At 41.2% G+C, this 21,168-nt stretch overlaps 1 protein-coding gene across 1 annotated transcript in view; it reads right to left on the bottom strand.

Moving 5' to 3' along the window:
* LOC126243764 (caspase-1-like) overlaps positions 1-20,396 on the bottom strand; it is a 149,263-nt gene extending 128,867 nt beyond the window's left edge. The window contains exon 1 of the mRNA XM_049948186.1: positions 20,241-20,396. The gene's annotated coding sequence lies outside the window, so the exon portion shown is untranslated. The remainder of the gene's footprint in view (positions 1-20,240) is intronic.
* Positions 20,397-21,168: the final 772 nt, after the last annotated feature.

Genomic DNA, 21,168 nt, shown 5'->3' with positions numbered 1-21,168 from the left:
CAATAGCAATGGAGATACTATCGAAGACAGTGCTGCCAAGGCAGAGTTACTAAACACAGCCTTCCGAAATGCCCTCGCAAAAGAAGACGAAGTAAATATTCCAGAATTCGCATCAAGAACAGCTGCCAACATGCGTAACGAGTAAATATACTCGGAGTAGTGAAGCAATTTAAAACACTTAATAAAAACAAGTCTTCTGGTCCAGACTGTATACCAATTAGGTTTCTTTTAGAGTATGCTGATGCATTAGCTCCATAGTTAACAATCATATACAACCGTTCCCTCGATGAAAGATCCGTACCCAAAGACGGGAAAGTTGCACAGGTCACACCAATATTCAAGAAAGGTAGTAGGAGTAATCCACTTAATTACAGCCCCATATCATTGATGTCGATATGCAGCAGGATTTTGGAACATATATTGTGTTCGAACATTATGAATTACCTCGAGGAAAACGGTCTACATGGGTTTAGAAAACATAGTTCTTGTGAAACACAATTAGCTCTTTGTTCGCATGAAGTGTTGAGTGCTATCGACATGGGATTTCAGATTGTTTACGTATTTCTGGATTTCCGGAAGGCTTTTGACTCTGTACCACACAAGCGGCCTGTAGTAAAATTGCGTGCTTACGGAATATCGTCTCAGTTATGTGACTGGACTTGTGATTTCCTGTCAGAGAGGTCACAGTTCGTAGTAATTGGTGGAAAGTAATCGAGTAAAACAGAAGTGATTTCTGGCGTTCCCCAAGGTAGTGTTATAGGCCCTTTGCTGTTCCTTATCTATATAAACGATTTGGGATACAATCTGAGCAGCCGCCATAAGTTGTTTGCAGATGACGCTGTCGTTTATCGACTAATAAAGTCATCAGAAGATCAAAGCAAATTACAAAACGATTTAGACGATATATCTGTATAGTGCGAAAATTGGCAGGTGACGCTAAATAACGAAAAGTTTGAGGTCATCCACATGAGTGCTAAAAGTAATTCGTTAAACTTCGGTTACACGATAACTCAGCCAAATAAAAAGGCCGTAAATTCAACTAAATGCTTAGGAATTGCAATTACGAACAACAAAAACTGGAAGTAACACATAGACAATTTTGTGGGAAAGGCTAACCATAGAATGCGTTTGATTGGCAGGACACGTAGAAAATGTAACAGATCTACTAAGGAGACTGCCTACACTACGCTTGTCCGTCCTCTTTTAGAATACCGCTGACCGGTGTGGGATCCTTACGAGATAGGAATGACGGAGTACATTGAAAAAGTTCAAAGAAGGGCAGCACGTTTTGTGTTATCGTGAAATATGGGAGAGAGTGTCGCTGAAATGATACAGGATTTGGCCTGAATATCATTAAAAGAAAGGCGTTTTCCGTTGCGACGGAATCTTCTCACGAAATTCCAATCACCAACTTTCTCCTCCGAATTCGAAAATATTTTGTTGACAACGACCTGTATAAGGAGAAACGATCACCACGATAAAGTAAGGGAAATCAGAGCTTGCACAGAAAGATATAGGTGTTCGTTCTTTTCGCACACTCTACTAGATTGGAATAATTGAGAATTGTGAATGTGGTTCCATGAAACCTCTGCCAGACATTTAAATGTGATTTGCAAGAGTATTCATGTAGATGTAGATGTAGCCTACCCATCATCACTGATAAATTTTTAGATCAGTCTATATCTTCTCCTGGGTACGCCTTACAATCCAGTATCTGACTTCGGAATATCTGCCCGACCGTGCTGTAGTGTGACTGTAATATAGCCGTACCGCCCGGCCTTTTCCAAGTATACCTCCTCCTCTTGTGATCCTTGAACACAGCATTCACTATTACTAGCTGAAATTTATTATAGATCTCAATTATACTTTCTCCTCTCTCATTCCTACAACCATGTCCATACTCCCCGTAACACTTTGACCTACTCCTTCCCCTACAACAGTATTTCAATACCCCATGACTATTAAATTTTCATCTCTCTTTACGTACTGAATTACCTGCTAAATCTTCTCATATTGTTTCTCTATCTTTTCATATTATGCTCAGTATTCTCATATACTTTCCCTGTCTCTTCATCTTATGCTTGCGACGACGGCATGAATACCTAAACTCTTATTATCTGTGTATGTTTGCCGTCTAGTCTGATGACAGCAACCCTATCACTGAACTGTTCACAGTAAATCACTCTATGCACTACCTCCCTATTCATAAGGTTATACTATTTTCTTCATCTGTTGATGTTACCCTACACTTATCTAACCTGAAATCCTTGTCTTATTTCCATTTCACTTCACTGATCCCCTCTATATCTAAATTGAGCCTTAGCATTTCCCTTTTCAGATATTTTAGCTCTCCTACCACGTACTTTGGTTATCGAATAGGGGACAAGTCCGGAATCGTAAAGCCAATGGAGAAATCATCATGACAATTATTCAGTTACAGGAGACATGTCCCGTGGATACACTTTATGTGTCTTTAATGCTGTGGTTCTCATTGCCGTCTGCATCCTCATGTCGTTGACCATTGCTGATTCTTCCGCCGTTAGGTGTAGTTACCCACTCAAGGCCCAGAAGCTCAATCAGCTCCTCGGCCACGTTTGACAATCCCGTTAGCCGAATGACGGTGACTTCCATGCCGGAAGTCTTCAGCCGCCATGGCTGATAATTTTTATTCAGGACTTAAGCGGTGGGTTGGTTCCAACCCCGAACGGCGGACGTTTTGATTACTAATCGAATATGCTGGAGTAGAGGTACATAGAGAATCAAAGGTTGATTCTTTTATTAACTAAAATCCTTTGTTTTTTTTATTGTTGTATGTCCTGACAAAACTCTACCATCTGGTGAGCAAGATGTATGAGACAGGTGAAATACCCTCAGACTTTAAGAAGAATATAATAATTCCAATCCCAAAGAAAGCAGGTGTTGACAGATGTGAAAATTACCGAGCCGGCCGAAGTGGCCGTGCGGTTAAAGGCGCTGCAGTCTGGAACCGCAAGACCGCTACGGTCGCAGGTTCGAATCCTGCCTCGGGCATGGATGTTTGTGATGTTCTTAGGTTAGTTAGGTTTAACTAGTTCTAAGTTCTAGGGGACTAATGACCTCAGCAGTTGAGTCCCATAGTGCTCAGAGCCAAAATTACCGAACTATCAGTTTAATAAGTCACGGCTGCAAAATACTAACGCGAATTCTTTACAGACGAATGGAAAAACTGGTAGAAGCCGACCTCGGGGAAGATCAGTTTGGATTCCGTAGAAATGTTGGAACACGTGAGGCAATACCGACCCTACGACTTATCTTAGAAGAAAGATTAAGGAAAGGCAAACCTACCTTTCTAGCATTTGTAGACTTGGAGAAAGCATTTGACAATGTTGATTGGAATACTCTCTTTCAAATTCTAAAGGTGGGAGGGGTAAAATACAAGGAGCGAAAGGCTATTTACAATTTGTACAGAAACCAGATGGCAGTTATAAGAGTCGAGGGACACGAAAGGGAAGCAGTGGTTGGGAAGGGAGTGAGACACGGTTGTAGCCTCTCCCCGATGTTATTCAATCTGTATATTGAGCAAGCAGTAAAGGAAACAAAAGAAAAGTTCGGAGTAGGTATTAAAATCCATGGAGAAGAAATAAAAACTTTGAGATCCGCCGATGACATTGTAATTCTGTCAGAGACAGCAAAGGACTTGGAAGAGCAGTTGAACGGAATGGACAGTGTCTTGAAAGGAGGGTATAAGATGAACATCAACAAAGACAAAACAAGGATAATGGAATGTAGTCGAATTAAGTCGGGGGATGCTGAGGGAATTAGATTAGGAAATAAGACACTTAAAGTAGTAAAGGAGTTTAGCTATTTGAGGAGCAAAATAACTGATGATGGTCGAAGTAGAGACGGTATAAAATGTAGACTGGCAATGGCAAGGAAAGCCTTTCTGAAGAAGAGAAATTTGTTAACATCGCGTATAGATTTAAGTGTCAGGAAGTCGTTTCTGAAAGTATTTGTATGGAGTGTAGCCATGTGTGGAAGTGAAACATGGACGATAAATAGTTTAGACAAGAAGAGAAGCTTTCGAAATGTTGTGCTACAGAAGAATGCTGAAGATTAAATGGGTAGATCACATACCTAATGAGGAGGTATTGAATAGAATTGGGGAGAAGAGGAGTTTGTGGCACAACTTGACCAGAAGAAGGGATCGGTTGGTAGGACATGTTCTGAGGCATCAAGGGATCACCAGTTTAGTACTGGAGGGCAGCGTGGAGGTTAAAAATCGTAGAGGGAGACCAAGAGATGAATACACTAAGCAGATTCAGAAGGATGTAGGCTGCAGTAGGTACTGGGAGATGAAGAAGCTTGCACAGGATAGAGTAGCATGGAGAGCTGCATCAAACCAGTCTCAGGACTGAAGACCACAACAGCAACATTTTTTTAAATATGGCGATAGCCAGAGAATATCCTGTTCTAACAATGGAAACGCCGTGGATCGCCTCCTCATTGGAGTAACACCCCAACTCTGTGATAAGTTAAGAAAGACACTACTGATGAAATTCGAGAAAAATGGAAATTGTCTGAATTTGCGAGTGCGGATAACTGCAAGATTGAGCTCACTAAGGAAGTGCCAAAAATCAAGAATATTTTTCTCGCCGTCAGTAAACAAGTAGTAAACCTCGAGTCCGCAAATCAACTTCACGGAGTTCGTCTTCGCTTTCGGGAAGCATCCCGAGCCCAGAAAGAGGACGACGCGAGGAGGTATCTGACGAGGAGTCGTTCTGGTAATTAGGAACAACATCCGTCGCACCAAGAACCACACACCCATCGGCGATCTGCACACCAAGCGATGCTTGACCGTGTCCAGTGCATCACAATGGGGTGTCTGCAAGGTGAATCCTGTGCAGGTGTGACCGGCATAGTCGCTTCGCATTGACCGTAAGGTATCGTGCAGACTAGCCGCGCAACGGTGCCATAGCGCCATCTGAGAGCTGACTAAAAGGGCTATTGCTGTGTCAGGGGCATGATACAGACCTAAACAGCCCCTGCACGGTGGGAGGGTGAGGGTCTCGTGCTGTATTTTGAACATACGAGCCTAGAACCGCTAGCATGTTGCGGGCCATAGACTGCCGAATAGGAAGTGTCTGTGCCATGTGGGGGATACGTGATGCCAAATATACATTTACATACTGTGTCTGCTTCAGAAGATCGAAGGCGTATAAACGATGATCTACGAGCCAAGCTCATAGTTTAGGCACCGGCAGCTGAGGGCAATCGTGCGCCGCAGATCCCATGCGAAATCGAGTCCTCAGCATCGGACAGTAGCAGCTGCACGTAATGTAACAGCACCGTCCGCGGGAAGCCCGGCATCTCGATTTTCCGACGTTAAGGCCGTGGGTGGTAACTCCGTGATCTCAGCACCGCTACGAAGAATGATTATGACAATGTCCGCACAAGCAGTGCAACTGAGTACATGGTCAGCGAGAGACGTCCCAGAGACAGTCGTTAACGGAGACCCCGGAGCAGTGGTTCCACGGCGAAAGCATACAACAGTGCTGAGAGTGGGAAGGTATGAGACAGCCATTGTAGAGAACACGGGTGTGCCTCCACGAAGGAGACGCATTACGACTTCGACGGTAGTGTCAGGGTATATTGCAGAGCACCCCTTTCAGGAAGTCGTGATCGATCCGATCGAACGCCTGGCTGAAGTCAAGAGCTGCCAAAAGGTCAGCGACACGGCGACAGTGACCAAGAGCGATTACGTTCCGATAGCGACAGAGGGCAGTGGGGATGTTACTGGCACCTCCCAAAGAAGTTTGATCAGGGGAAACCACGTACCGGATCGTCCGATTTAGCTGTGCAGCCAACAGCCGGGTAAAGATACACTACTGGCCATTAAAATTGCTACAACAAGAAGAAATGCAGATGATAAACGGGTATTCATTGGACAAATATATTATGCTAGAACTGACACGTTCGATTCCCGGCGGGGTCAGGGATTTTCTCTGCCTCGTGATGGGTGGGTGTTGTGTGCTGTCCTTAGGTTAGTTAGGTTTAAGTAGTTCTAAGTTCTAGGGGACTTAATGACCACAGCAGTTGAGTCCCATAGTGCTCAGAGCCATTTGAACCATTTGAACTGACACGTGATTACATTTTCACGCAATTCGGGTGCATAGATACTGAGAAATCAGTACCCAGTACGACCACCTCATCAAGAGTAGTGGCTGGCGTATTGTGACGAGCCAGTTGCTCCACCATTGACCAGACGTTTTCAATTGGTGAGAGATCTGGAGAACGTGCTGGCCAGGGCAGCAGTCGGACATTTTCTGTATCCATAAAGGCTCATACAGGACCTGCAACATGTCGTCGTGCATTATCCTGCTGAAATGTAGGTTTTCACAGGGACCGAATGAAGGGTAGAGCCACGGGTCGTAACACATCTGAAATGTAACGTCCACTGTTCAAAGTGCCGTCAATGCGAACAAGAGGTGACCGAGACGTGTAACCAATGGCACCCCATACCATCACGCCGGGTGATACACCAGTATGGCGATGACGAATACACGCTTCCAATGTGCGTTCACCGCGATGTCCTCAAACACGGATGCGACCATCATGATGCTGTAAACAGAACCTGGATTCATTCGAAAAAATGAAGTTTTGCTATTCGTGCACCCAGGTTCGTCGTTGAGTACACCATCGCAGGTGCTCCTGTCTGTGATGCAGCGTCAAGGGTAACCACAGCCATGGTCTCCGAGCTGATAGTCCATGATGCTGCGAACGTCGTCGAAATGTTCGTGCAGATGGTTGTTGTCTTGCAAACGTCCCCATCTGTTGACTCAGGGATCGAGACGTGGCTGCACGATCCGTTACAGCCATGCGGGTAAGAAACCTGTCATCTCGACTGCTAGTGATACGAGGCCGTTGGGATCCAGCACGGCGTTCCGTATTACCCTCCTGAACCCACCGATTCCATATTCTGCTAATAGTCATTGGATCTCGACCAACGCGAGCAGCAATGTCGCGATACAATAAACCGCAATCGCCATAGGCTACAATCCGACCTTAATCACAGTCGGAAACGTGGTGATACGCATTTCTCCTCCTTACACGAGGCATCACAACAACGTTTCACCAGCCAACGCCGGTCAACTGCTGTTTGTGTATGAGAAATCGGTTGGAAACTTTCCTCATGTCAGTACGTTGTAGGTGTCGCCACCGGCGCCAACCTTGTGTGAATGCTCTGAAAAGCTAATCATTTGCACATCACAGCATCTTCTCCCTGTCGGTTAAATTTCGCGTCTGTAGCACGTTATCTTCGTGGTGTAGCAATTTTAATGGCCAGTAGTGTACAACACAAAGCTCAGAAATGCAACAACCTCCGTAGGTGAAAAGTACGGCGATGCGATTGCCATCACTATTGAGCATAGCGCCTTGATGGTACGCTTCCATTGCAGTCCGTAACCCATGTACAAGATGCATATCGGTCAATTCATCATCAGTTAACCTATCCGCAAGGCACAGCTAATACTACTGAAAAAAAAAATTAGTCAGAACCGAGTAATGCTGAATTCAAACTTGAGGGCGAAGATTAAATTGTTGTCAAAAGCTAGCCCCGTTTCTACGTGAAACAAGTTTGTTCCCAAATGAGACACGCAGAGTATATCATCGACGTTTATGCTACCCAGCAGATAATTTCAGTGCAATACACAAGGTGTTTCATAATTCATATTTACACGCTTCTAGAGGCTGTAGAGGGATTTTGTAGCTCAAGTTTATCGTGGGAACCCATGCCCGGAAACGTCACCCGACAAACTCTGCAGAGCGTCAAAGTTACAGGCTATGGAGCCTGTAAATGTATGTACTAGTATATACAGGGTGATTCCGTAATGATTGTTACAATCTTTTTTGGATGATCGAGAAGGATAAATGTATCAATTTGAGGTAATTGTCTCTGTACTTGAAACGAACGAATTGAAAGTTATAAGCGGTAACCGTTCTCACACCTCTGACGATGGAATACATGTATTGGTACTGTTTTTGCTAAGATTATCGGGTAGACAACTTCCTGAGGTGGTGGTATGGACCAAAACGAGAAAAAATGTTCAGTGAACACGGGCTCTAAGATGTACACCTTACCAGCTATGAGCGCTTGTTTAATAGAGGTGTTTGACAGTAGCGTTCGTTTCCGGCACAGGTATCTTTACATCAAATTGATACTTCTATCCTTCTCCATGATCCTGAAGTGAAATCACCCTATATACACATACGTTTACAGGCGCCGGTGCCTATAACTTTGACACTATGTAGCGTCGTTGGGTGACATTTCCGGACATGGGTTTCTATGTAAAACTTAATGTACTGTTCTCTCTACAGCCTCTAGAAGTGTGTAATATTAACTGTAAACACCCTGCCGATACCAACGTAAATCGGGGTAAGAAATCGAAAGAACTCTGCAACGCGCCGCCGTGGACTATGGGTCCGTTACACCAAACTACTCATAAAACAATAACCCAGGTTTCCGAACTTTTGTTGATGCAATACGGATTCTCCCTTTAGAAAACAAATACGCAATACCCCTGAGCACATTTTTTTGGAATTCTAGCTACTAGGGATAAAATGCAGAATTTGTGGTTATCCTCAGCTTGTACTCAAACCAGACTTGAGTTCTAAGACTAAAACGACACGAAAGAGAAGAAATTGTTGAAAAGAGAACGAGACTGGTTTGTAGACTACGCCCTGTATAACACAATATACATGTAGAAACAGTAGAGGAAACTAAAATTAATAAGAATAGAAAGAGAAGTAAAGTTCTGAGGGAAAGAAATAAAAACTTGTCGGTTGTCGATAATGAGAGCCCGGGTCTTCATTAACTGTCCAGTCGTAAAACATACATACATTCGTGCAGTATCATGCCATTAAACGTGCACCAAGAGTCAGAAAAACAATAAAATTATGCGGTATCAAAATTCAGCTCTAAAACAAGACACAACAACCAATTTCTCAAAATGTTCTTCACTTTGGCTCATGTGTTTATCAGATAGGACATATTTGAACACAGAAAAAGACCTTTCTACGCCACAGGAAGTGACAGGTGCAAACTTAAGTGAAAAAATTTCGCACAAAGTCAGGTCAAGATGGAAGTTTTCTTCATTTTCGCTAAAAAAAGAAACTCAAAACCAGAATTTGATCCGATAACTTTGGTCACTTTATTTTGTGATGCAACACTCACTTCTCCATAGGACGATTGCAAATATTTTTCAGCCTCTTCAATAATTACGGTTGTGACCAAATGCAGCTGTTCGCTGCGCCTCCATCTCAGCCAAACGGTGCTCCTAAACTGAAGATGTCCGATTAAAAGTTCCAAAATTGGTCATTTTAATAAATGAGATATTCTGGGATATTGACGGTTTTTACTAATTGATCATCAAGAACAGATCACTGTTGCCTCCTTACCATGCTGGTTAAAATCTTCAATAGTTGTCAAACATCCTACCAGTTACTTGCGGCTTCAAATTTCGTTATTACCATAGGAAATTGCACAAAATTTGATTTGGTGTAACCTAATTCAGGTTTTGTTTCAAATCAGTTTTTTTGAATGCTAGTTCCGTGTCTCTAATGCAAGCTGCGTGAGTGGCTTCTAAAGTGTATACGACCCAAAATTGGAAAAAAATCAATTAGGGGGCAGTAACTTAAGCTTCTTTTAAGTAGAATGAAGCTCACGTATACTAACTTCAATAAATTTACTGGAATTTACGATCTCTTATTACAATGAAAGACAGGAACATTTTTCCATGTACTCTATCTATTAGAATTAGTTGTGGCTCCAAAGGTAAATCTGGCAGTATATCTCTAGATGGGGTAACACGGATAGGCGCTTTCAAGAACACCTACAATAGAAAACAAGTCAGCATTTGACTTAATTAATGCTCTCAGAATTATCAATCCTTCGTATTTTGTGCGCCTATTTACGTTGTGTGTGGACTATATCAGCGTATTCACATTTTCATATTTTAGACGTACAGCTCCAACTACGCGGCGTAGGGCACGTGCTAAATATGTAACGTGCTTTAAGTTAGGGTAAAATATTTTAATTGCTTTCCTGGTCTTCATCATATATGCAGCATCATCGCTTAACAACAGGAGGACACCTTTCTATTTAAATTTATTGGCATGGAGTATACTGACTTCTAGCGACATCTACAGAGCCGAACTAGGGTGCCAGAGCACACTATTAAGTTTACAAGCTGCAATAAAAAAGCGAAATTTCTCGTATTTTGAACGTTTGACGTAATTCATGTGAAAAAACTTAAGTAAAAGGTGCTATCATGCAATTTGTAGCAATATATGCTCAATGGCTAGAAAAATTATGAAGTACCTGAATATAATGCAGATATATTGATGAAATCGTCGAAATATGCTTTTAGTACCGAAACGCCCAAAACTTGCAAACATGCATGCAACACGCATTTGCATGAAACTCTGGGCTCTACCGGTGGTGCTGTAGTTCTGTTAGTGACGTCATAGGATTTCCTAAGCCGTTGGAACGGAATAGATACTGTCCTGAAAAGCGGACATAAGAAGAACATAAAAAAGTAAGAAAGTTAATAGAATGTAGTAGTATTAAATCAGGAGAAGCTTGAGGGTAATAAATCAGATTATGAGGCACTAAAGGTATTTCGTTGGATGATAAAAAATATAAACATGAGGGGAACAGAAGGGCTTTTTACAGAAGCACGCTGAAGATTAGATCGGGAAACAGAGTAACTGATGAAAAGCTACGGCCTAGAAATGGGACTATAAGACTTTTATGACACAGTAATTTGACGAAATGAATGGATAGACTGATAAGGGGCGAATAGCTAACATCAACGTGGTGCTCTTGGTGTTTTGTGAAGTGACTTCTCGCTACTTCACGTTGAGAAGACATTTCGTCACGTGGAACGCTAAAAATGTTCTGCGATATTTCGACAACGTCCCACATAAAGCAGTGAACCACGTTCTGTCACCTACTCTACCCACGACTATCACTGTGTGATCGTGCCGTTTCGTATCCCTACAGACTTTTACACCCAGGTATTCGTATGACCTGAACCACTCCATCTGTGACTCATTGATATTATAGTTAGATACACTACATTTTTTTTTCCATTTTATAAACTGCCGAATGTCACGTTTCTGAACTTTTAAAGCAAGTTGCCAACATTTCCATCACTTTGAAATCTCATCATGATTTAACTGAGTATTATGTTCTTTCAGACAGTACTTCAACACAGATAACTGCATCATCTGAGAAATGTCTGAGGTTAGTGTTAACTTGCATTGTCCACAAGGTCATTAATAAACAATATTAACAGCAAGGGCCTCAACACACTTCCCTGGCAGACACCTTAATTTATTTCTAAACCTGTCGACGACTCTCCATACACGATAACTTGCCGCGCCCTCCGTACCATAAAATTCTCAATTTGCTTCATACCTCATACGACCGTACTTTTGAAAATAAACCGAAATGTGATACTGAGTCAAATGTTTTTCGGAAATAGAGAAATTCTTCATCTATTCCACTGCCTTGACCGATGGCTTTAGATCATGTGAGGAAAGTGCAAGTTGCGTTTTATATGATCGATGTTTTCAGGATCCATGCTGGGTGGCATGGAGATCTTTGTTCCAGATACCTCATTACGTTTAAGCTCAGAATATGTTCTAAAATTTTACAATAAATGGACTTCAAGGATAATGGGCGGAAACTTTCCTGGATCACTTCTGCTACCCTTCTTACAGACTGGTCTGTAATGTGCTTTTTTCCACCAACTAGGCAGGAATTTTTGTTCCAGCGACTTACGACACGTTGTGGTTTAAAGTGGGGCTATCTCAGCCGAAAATTCGGTACAGTATCAGACGCCACTGACACTAACATCCGTTTCACACATCCTTTCAGTAACACGAGAATTGAACTTGGGAATACTTCTGGATTTTCTTTTGTAAAGGAACATTTGAAAATGAAGTTAAGAACTTCCACCCTTGCTTTACTACCCTCAATTTCCGATCCTATCTCGTCCCTGAGTGGCTGGGTACTAACGCTGGTGCCACTGACAGCCTTTACATATGACGAGAATTTGTTTTGGGTTTTGTAGAACGTCTTTGGACACTGCCCTGCTGCGGTAGTCGTCGCAGCCATCACGCTTTACTGTCTTTGCGTTTAATTCTCTATCTGTCTATAGCCCTATGCTGCTTATTATACCCACTATGCAACGGTGTCTGTTAGTGCACCTATTATGCAATAGTATTTGTTTCTTTAGAAGTTTCTTTACAATCACTGTATATCATAAAGGGAGCCTCCCATTATGAACTATTCTACCGAGTACATATACAGGGTGGTCCATTGATCGTGACCGCGCCAAATATCTCACGAAATAAGCGTCAAACGAAAAAACTACAGAGAACGAAACTTGTCTAGCTTGAAGAAGGAAACCAGATGGCGCTATGATAGGCCCGCTAGATGGCGCTGCCATAGGTCAAACAGATATCAACTGCATTTTTTTAAATAGGAACCCCCATTTTTATTGCATATTCGTGTGGTACGTAAAGAAATATGAAAGTTTTAGTTGGACCACTTTTTCGGTTTGTGATAATGGCGCTGTAATAGTCACAAACATATGGCTAACAATTTTAGACGAACAGTTGGTAACAGGTAGGTTTTTAAATTAAAATACGGAACGTAGGTACGTTTGAACATTTTATTTCGATGCTGTTACAGCGTGATTACCTGTAAATACCACATTACTGCAATAAATGCTCAAAATGATCACCGTCAACGTCAATGCATTTGGCAATACGTGTAACGGCATTCCTGTCAACAGTGAGTAGTTCGCCATCCGTAGTGTTCGCACATGCATTAACAATGCGCACACGCATGTTGTCAGGCGTTGTCGGTGGATCACGATACCAAATATCCTTCAACTTTCGCCACAGAAAGAAATCCGCGGACGTCAGATCCGGTGAACGTGCGGGCCATGGTATGGCGCTTCGACGACCAATCCACCTGTCATGAAATATGCTATTCAATACCGCTTCAACCGCACGCTAGCTATCTGCCGGACATCCATCGTGTTGGAAGTACATCGCCATTCTGTCATGCAGTGAAACGTCTTGTAGTAACATCGGTAGAACATTACGTAGGAAATCGGCATACATTGCACAATTTAGATTGCCATCGATAAAATGGGAGCCAATCATCCTTCCTCCCATAATGCCGCACCATACATTAACCCGCCAATGTCGCTGATGTTCCACTTGTCGCATCCATCGTGGATTTTCCGTTGTCCAATAGTGGATATTATGCCGGCTTACGTTACCGCTGTTAATGAATGGCGCTTCGTTGCTAAATAGAACGCGTGCAAGAATCTGTCATCGTCCCGTAATTTCTCTTGTGCTCAGTGCCAGAACTGTACACTACGTTCAAAGTCGTCGCCACGCAATTCCTGGTGCATAGAAATATGGTACGGGTGCAATCGATGTTGATGTAGCATTCTCAACACCGACTTTTATGAGATTTCCGATTCTCGGGCAATTTGTCTGCTACTGATCTGCAGATTAGCCGCGACAGCAGCTAAAACACCTAGTTTGACATCATCATTTGTTGCAGGTCGTGGTTTACGTTTCACATGTGGATGAACACTTCCTGTTTCCTTAAATAACGTAACTACCTGGCGAACGGTCCGGACACTTGGATGATGTCGTTCAGGATACAGAGCAGCATACACAGCAAACGCCCGTTGGGCACTTTGATCACTGTAGCCATACATCAACACCATATCGACCTTTTCCGCAATTGGTAAACGGTCCATTTTAACACGGGTAATGTATCACGAAGCAAATGCGGTCCGCACTGGCGGAATGTTACGTGAAACCACGTACTTATACGTTTGTGACTATTACAGCGCCATCTATCACAAAGCGAAAAATGTGGTCCAACTAAAACATTCATATTTCTTTACGTACTACACGAATATGTAATAAAAATGGGGTTTCCTATTTTAAAAAAACTTAGTTTATATCCGTTTGACCTATGGAAGCGCCATCTAGCGGGCCAACCATAGCCCCATCTGGTTTCCCCCTTCAAGCTAGACGAGTTTCGTTCTTTGCAGTTTTTTCGTTTCTTGCTTATTTCGTGAGATATTTGACCCGGTCACTATCAATGGACCATCCTGTATATATCTCGTGCATCGTCAGATATTCTTTTAAAATTGACATTCTGTTCCTCTACATGTTCCAGTCCTGAGCTAAATGTTTCAGATTCCTCAATGAGATAACACACTACTGCCTTTTTATCTAGTTTACTGAACATATAAATATTTCTACTTTTTCGTTTGCCCTTTGTAAGTTGGTAATAATTGTTGTTACAACATGGGCATCCTCAAAGAGGTCCGGTCTAATTGTTGCCAGTAGATCTAATGTATCCCTTATGAGTGGGATTCCGAACCATCTGTTCCAGGTACTTTCCAGAAAAGACATTCAGTAATGTTTCACAGTAATAATCCCAGTTGATTGTTGGCTGATTAAAGGCTACTCTTTTATCAGATGTCTGCTTATATTTACTAAAAAAAAAACTCGCGTTCCATGTGGTTTACCGATATAACCCATAGTGTTCCAGCTGTACAGGTCCCCATGACAATGCCGTTTGGTTGGGAATATATTTTGTCTTTTTGTTTGAAGCAGTTGTATGATAAGTCCTAATATTTCCATCAGTTCATGTATTTCAGCCTTTATTAATTTCTTATTTTAATTAAATTGGTCTTTAAGAAGTTAATAGTGTCTCTAATCAGAACGCTTGTATAGTGGTTGCAAATACTAAATCTTACGAAATACTTCTTGCTCATTGTGAACAGTATATTTCGTCCCATAAGTGTAAAGCTCTTTCAGTATAGTATTTATTTTTTGCTCACTAAATACTCCGAGCTGTAAAATAAAGACCATGTTCAAGGAGTTTTACACTTCTGGGACGAAAGTATGTGTGGGACGAAACTATGTTCCTATTGAGATCTAATAGGACATAAATGTTTTCTTTTTTTCTGGTAGAATTTCCACATCGATAGTCTCATCAACATCTGCGAAAATACCCTTATACACACCATTAACATTGTACACAAAAAATGGTTATTATGTACACACATTTACATATGAATGTGTAATATGAATCTAAAATGGTTCTTTGCACATATTTACGTCTGATCGTATAAATGATGAATACGACATAAAACTAAGCCTTCCCTGAGGCACACCTGATATTACGTTGGTGCATGTGTTCGTAGCGTTTTTCCCTAAGTTTAATAAACAAAACAGACACACATGACAGACTCCAATCGTCAATAATATATTCTCCTTCACTATTTACAACAGTCTGTCAACCCCGAACAACTTTTAGATTTCGCGATTGTAGGAATCATGTGGTTGCGAGGCGAAGAACTCGTCGAGCCTTGTTCGGAACGCATTTTATCCAAAAAGCAAGTTCCCTGAAGGTTCTTCAATAGAGAGTGGAACAGGTGAAAATCTGAGGGTGCAAGATCAGATGAAAAAGGTAGGTGCGAAATGATTTTCCAATCCAATTCTTGTATAGTGCTTTTTGTGAGTATAGCAGGGTGCCGATGGGCGTTATCGCCGAGTTACATCACTTCACGCAGCCTTCCTGGTCGTTGTTCTTCCAGACGTCCTATCTGTTGACAGTAAATGTCAGCAGTGATGGTTGCACCTCGGGGAAGCATTTCGTAGTACACCACACCGTCGCTATTCCACCAGCTGCATAACATTTTTGGGGATTCATACTGGTCTTTGTGCGAGGAGCTTTGTTTGGGCTCAACCATTCCTTTCTTTTCCTTATGTTAGCATAAACACATCATTTCTAGTGACCAGTAAAGATACAGGCTAGGAATGGCCGATGTTGTTCACGAGTCAGTTGATGACGCACATATGGCCACCCACTCAGCTTTGTGATTTTGGTTTAGAGCATTCGGGACCCATTCACCCGAATTTTGAATCTTCCCCATTTCATGCAAATGTCGCATGATGGTGGAATGATCGTAGTTCATCACATTTTCCAGTAGTCGAGTACACTGACTTGAATCATTGAGGACTAATGCATTTAAGGGGCTCCGGAAAGGCTCAAAATCATGAAAAGTTCAATTTTTACTTTTTTGCGTTTTCTGAATCTGCAGACTATTACCTTTTAATAGATATATAATTTATTCAATTACGAAGACTACAACTATTTTTAAAATTTTTTTTTGAAATGTGTTCTACATGGGCGTGACCCACTGTGGCGCTGGTAAACTGCTGTCAAATGGTGTTATCATTAACGTCCGTGTTCATCAGGTACATTTTAGTGATGTGAGATAAAGTATCTGTTGTGGCTAACCTGTGATGGTTCAATATATATCGCTGGCTGGTGTGATTGTCGATTGTTTCATGTTTATTTACTCTGTCGTTATCTCGAAAATATTCGTAATTAATTCTGTTTCTTGAGTCTCTGTTTTGTTGAAGTATAATAATGAGTAAAAGTAAAGTTATTAGAAATCCTCTGAAGGCTTTTAAGAAAAGGAGAAATGTTGGAAAGCCAAAGGTATGTGTTATTACTGTAAACAATAAAGACGATGAAAATCCCCAACATAGCTTGTGTCCCAAAGAAGAAGACAGTTGGTGTAAATATAACAAAGGATTGCTAACTGGTGAAGTGTACACTCATAAGCATAGTCTGCCTCATGCAATAATGGAGGTGATAAAACCTATTTTCAGAGACTTAGCAGCACATGAACTGTTGAAAAAGTGTATTCACGGAAAAACTCAAAACCCCAATGAAAGTGTAAATAGTGTTATATGGTCGAGAATCCCCAAGACTGTATTTGTTGGAATAGAAACACTTCACTTTGGTGTGTATGATGCTGTTGCGACTTTCAATGATGGCAACATTGTAAGGTGCAAGGTATTTAGAAATATGGGAATGAAGATAGGTTCTAACATGGTACGAGCGATGCTTGCTTTAGACAAGGAACGCCTTCGGGCTGCAGACAGGGCTGTAAAGAGTCTAGAAATACAAGCAAGGGTAAACAGGAGGAGGAACAAGAGGAAGCTGGAGGAGGAGTTTGCAGAGGATGAAGATAATCCATCCTATGGACCTGGAATGCACTAAAAAGTTAATCCAATCTTTGTCGCTCGATACCCAAAACTTTTATTTTCTCATACTAATTACATGTTTTCTAAGGATCTTCCAAACATATTTGTTTCAAACTTTCAGTAAATGTTACACAGTACCTTCTGCATAATTTAACACAGCCTTTTTCCAAAAATCTGTATATTTTTTAATATATAAATAAAAAATTGCAAAAATGTTGTGAATTTTCATTACAATTGAAAAAAAGTCATCTTTAATAACTGAACTAAAATTTTGTAAAATCCCTGTGTTAAGTTGTAGCCCATATTCCAATAAATAATCTGTAAAAAGTTCAACTTCCTACCTCAAATACTTTGTGAGGAAAGATGTAATTTATAAGCGTTATTTTAATATTGCAAGTATAGGGCGTTCCGGAGCCCCTTAAGAGATCTTCATCAAATCCCGAAGATTTTCCTGAACGTGGCGAGTCACTAACGTCAAAACGATCCTCATTAATATGAGAGGACCGTTTTCTTGCCGTGCTCTGTCCAGTGGTATTATCACGGTACATGGCGCAAATGTTTCTGGCTGCCTGAGCTGCTATCACCCCTCCAGGGTGAGCTCATCAGGAGATTATGTCGGTAATGTTCCGATTTATCCACTTGGCACCCCATTTTCTAGCGTCGGCAGCTCCATTCATTATCTCCGGATGACAAAATGACAATATATAAAATCAAATAGTAATAGCGAATTACAAATAAAAAAATGACAATCGACAAATAAACCCGTAGCAAGTGGAATACCAACATGCAAAACCAAAACGCTACGAACTTATGGTCCAACCTAATATTTCTCCGGTGCTTGTAAATGACTGTCCGCGAAGAATACAAACCTACACCCTGCCTGTCACGAAACTCTGATGAAGTCGTAAATCTGTTTAGATATTCAGTAGGAATAGAGTAGACTGAAGTCTAAGATAGTAGTTCGGAAGAATCAGTGTGGAAGGAAGACAAAAGTAATGATAAATGATGAGACGCGTTGAAATTAACTTAGGACGTGGATACTACGATAAGGACTATCACAGTACGCAGATCACTTCAAGAGGCGTGGACATCTCTAAAAAGACTAGTCACAGTCGGACAGTCAAACATACATACAGGGAATATAACTCCGAAGAAATCTTGTGTAAAAAAAGAAATATTTCTGTAGGCCGATGAAAAGATAAAGTACAAACATGGTCATTAAGAGACAGGAATACAGCATTATAAATCACTTAGGAATGAAATAAATAGTAAGGGCAGGGCAGCCGAGACTAAAAGTCTGCAGAAAAAATGTGAATAAATCGAAAAAGAAATAATCGTCAGGAGGACTGTCTAATCATGCAGAGAAGTGAAAACAACCTTCGGTGAAATTAAATGGAAGGGTGGTACCACTAAGAGTGCAATGGCCATTCCACTGTTAAAAGCAGACGAAAAGTCGGATAGGTGGAAAGAGTACTCTGAACGCCTCCATGAGGGCCTGTATGACTTGATAAAAGAAGAAACTGGTCTCGGTAAGGGGAATATAGGGGTCCAGTATTCGAGTTATAATTTAAAACACCTTTCAAATACTTGAGATCAAATAAAACATAAGGGATATATAACGCTCCATCGAAATTTCTAAAGAAAAACACTGAGAGACATGGCAACCAATTGACAGTTGTATAATGTATAAGACTGGAGACAAAACGTCATACTTTCGGAAAAATATCATGCACGCAATTCCGAAAACAGCAAGAGCAGATAAGTGCAAGAATTATCGTACAATCAGCTGAACAGTTCATGCACCCAAGTTGCTGACAAGAATAATGTACAGAGAAATGGAAAAGCAAATTGAAGATCTGTTATATGACGATCAGTTTGGCTTTACGGAAGGGAAAGGCAGTAGAGAGGCAGTTCTGACGTTGTGGTTGATAACGGAAGCAAGACTGAAGAAAAATCAAGCTACTTTCAAAGGATCTGTTGACCTGAAAAAAAGCATTCGATAGTGGCAAATGGTAAAGTATATTCGAAATTAAGAGAAAAATAAGGGTAAGCTACAGTGAAAGACTGATGATACACAAGGAACAACGAGGGTGGAACATCAAAAGCGAAGTACTCGCACTAAAAAGTGTGTAAACAGGCATGCAGTCTATACATCGAAGAAGCAATGACATAAATGAAAGGAGGTTTCAAGAGTCGAATTAAAATTCAAAGTAAACGATATCAACAACATTCGCTGACGACATTCCTATCTTCAGTGCAATGAACGAAGTCAAGGAATCCTACTACCTAGGCAGAACCCTTGATGGGCGGAGCAAGGAGGACATAAAAAGTAGATTAGCACTGGCAAGAATGGTATTCCTGGCCAAGAGAAGTCTACTCCTAAGAAACATAGGCTTTAAATCGAGGAAGAAATTGCTGAGAGTGAACGTTTGGAGCACAGCATTGTGTGGTAGTGAAACACAGACTGTGGAAAAATCGGAAAAGAAGAGAATCGAAGTATTTGAGATGGGTTGCTACAGAATAACATTGAAAACCAGATGACTTATAAGAAAGGTTATTAGGTTGTCCGCAGAATCGGCGAAAAAAGGAACACATGGAAAACACTGACATGAAAAACAGAGAGCATGATAGTACATGTGTTAAGGTCTAGAGGGACTGTCGAGGGTAAGGTCTGCAGGGGAAGACAGAGATTGGAATACATCCAGCAGATGTCTGAGCGCGTAAAATAAATAATTGAGGACGTACGATGGAAATACTACATTGAAATGGTTCGCGCAGAAGAGGAATTCTTAGTGGGTCGCATCAATCCAGTCAGAAGACTGATATCTAAAAGTAAACAAGTATTGCTGTCAATGGAGGACGTTTTTCTCCCATGGAAGTCTTAATGTAGAAACTCACAGTACGTTCTCTGATATTCTGCTAGAAAAGAATGTTAGTGACCTTTTCCAATTCTGGAGAACATACTTTTCCTAATGGAATTTGTCGTCAATGTAATTCTACACACAAGATTGAGTTGTACACAAAAAAACATTCAGCAAGTTTGAGAAAACGAATAATACAAGCGAAAAAGAAATGAGAATATGCGCTGTACTTACGTTATTACGAGTGCTGTCGCGTCTGGGCCGTGTCTGGTGCTGCGACTTGCACAAGATAGAAGTTATCTCATTCTAGGAGACATGAGTTCCGCGAGTGACGTATCATTTGTCCCCGACTCATTATTGGTTGTCGAGTTCGCGAATCAGACGGCAGCAGATTTCAAGTTCCCGTCTTGGAAATACAGAAAATGCACGCTGACTCCGGATGCGAAGCTTCCTGTTGACGTCGTACAAACGCTCGGGAGAGCTTATCTGTGGTGGGCGAAACGGCCGGCAGAGGCTATTTGTGTCACACAGATTCAAAATACCGGTCGTGATAATATGAAGTATGTAAATTAAAAATATACTCGTACTCATTCTTCACGATATTTTGTGAAATGCAAGTTTGATAGGCAGCACATAAATGTCACTTCCTTACTCGACAGAGACGTTCGATGATAAAACCAGACTGCGAAAACTCCTTTCATTGGTTTTCCCGGACACGGTACCACCTCTTCATCCGTCCAGTCTTCAAGCCCCCGCAGAGAAAAAATCGATTGTTAGACGAAATCAATTTCTTTTTAAATACGGGCGCAGTGCTGACAGTTGTAAAAAATTAGCATTATTATGTTACACTAGTATTCCAAAGATCACGAAGTGGTATGGTGTGGAAAGAAGTGGTGAGGTGTAGAAAGAAATTGAAAACGTACGTTTTATTGAACTGAAATACAATGAAATGACTTAAAATTGTGTTTTATTAATGTATTTTATTAAAGTATCACAAGTATTTAATTATAAAATAATGTAAACTATTAATTTCTATATTTCAATAGAGTATAATGAGTTGCACCAAATACAGTTGTTTATTGCGGTCCTAAACTTCACACCAGCTGTAAGACATGTAATACGCTCTGGCAGGTCGCTGAATACATGTGCTTCCTTATAGCTC

Source organism: Schistocerca nitens, chromosome 1 (assembly GCF_023898315.1).
Source record: "Schistocerca nitens isolate TAMUIC-IGC-003100 chromosome 1, iqSchNite1.1, whole genome shotgun sequence".
Taxonomy (NCBI): domain Eukaryota; kingdom Metazoa; phylum Arthropoda; class Insecta; order Orthoptera; family Acrididae; genus Schistocerca; species Schistocerca nitens.
The sequence above is the reverse complement of the archived record's forward strand: the minus strand, read 5'-3'. Positions and strand labels throughout refer to the sequence as shown.